The sequence below is a fragment of the Arachis duranensis genome, chromosome 1, assembly GCF_000817695.3.
Source record: "Arachis duranensis cultivar V14167 chromosome 1, aradu.V14167.gnm2.J7QH, whole genome shotgun sequence".
Classification (NCBI taxonomy): Eukaryota; Viridiplantae; Streptophyta; class Magnoliopsida; order Fabales; family Fabaceae; genus Arachis; species Arachis duranensis.
The window spans coordinates 69849739-69850811 of record NC_029772.3 but is presented as its reverse complement, the minus strand read 5'-3'; the positions used below and the strand labels follow the sequence as shown (position 1 = coordinate 69850811).

Here is a 1073-nt window from a genome sequence, read left to right as displayed (position 1 = left end):
ATTGCAAGTTCCATGGACTTCCATTGAAAGATCCTCATCAGTTTTTAGCTGAATTCTTGCAAATCTGTAACACTGTCAAAACCAATGGGGTTGACCATGAGGTCTACAGACTTATGCTATTCCCTTTTGCTGTAAGAGACAGAGCTAGGATATGGTTGGACTCACAACCCAAAGAAAGCCTGAACTCTTGGGAAAAGCTAGTCAATGCCTTCTTGGCAAAGTTCTTTCCACCTCAAAAATTGAGTAAGATTAGAGTGGAAGTACAAAACTTCAGACAGAAGGAAGGTGAATCCCTCTATGAAGCTTGGGAAAGATACAAACAATTGATCAGAAAGTGTCCTTCTGACATGCTTTCTGAATGGAGCATCATAGGTATCTTCTATGATGGTCTGTCTGAACTGTCCAAGATGTAATTGGACAGCTCTGCGGGAGGATCTCTTCATCTGAAGAAGACGCCTGCAGAAGGTCAAGAACTCATTGAAATGGTTGCAAATAACCAATTCATGTACACTTCTGAAAGGAATCCTGTGAACAATGGGACGAATCAAAAAAGAGTTCTTGAGATTGATACTCTGAATGCCATATTGGCTTAGAACAAAATATTGACTCAGCAAGTCAATATGATTTCTCAAAGTCTGTCTGGAATGCAAGCTGCACCAGGCAGTACTAAGGATGCTTCATCTAAAGAAGAAGCTTATGATCCTGAGAACCCTTTAATGGAAGAGGTGAATTACATGGGAGAACCCTATAGAAACACCTATAATCCTTCATGGAGAAATCACCCAAATCTCTCATGAAAGGATCAATAGAGACCTCAAAAAGGTTTCAACAACAATAATGGTGGAAGAAACAGGTTTAGCACTGGCAAGCCTTTTGCATCATCTTCTCAGCAACAGACAGAGAATTCTAAGCAGAGCCACTCTGACTTAGCAACCATAGTCTCTGATCTAATCAAAACCACTCAAAGTTTCATGACTGAAACAAGATCCTCCATTAGAATCTTGGAGGCACAAGTGGGTCAGCTGAGTAAGAAAATTACTGAACTCCCTCCTAGTACTCTTCCAAGCAATACA

General features: G+C 40.5%; 1 non-coding gene across 1 annotated transcript; it reads right to left on the bottom strand.

Annotated features, from left to right (window-relative positions):
- Window positions 1–245: 245 nt before the first annotated feature.
- LOC127742432 (small nucleolar RNA R71) lies at window positions 246–352 on the bottom strand. Its single transcript, XR_008003690.1, has one exon. It is a non-coding gene; the product is annotated as a small nucleolar RNA R71 (small nucleolar RNA).
- Window positions 353–1073: the final 721 nt, after the last annotated feature.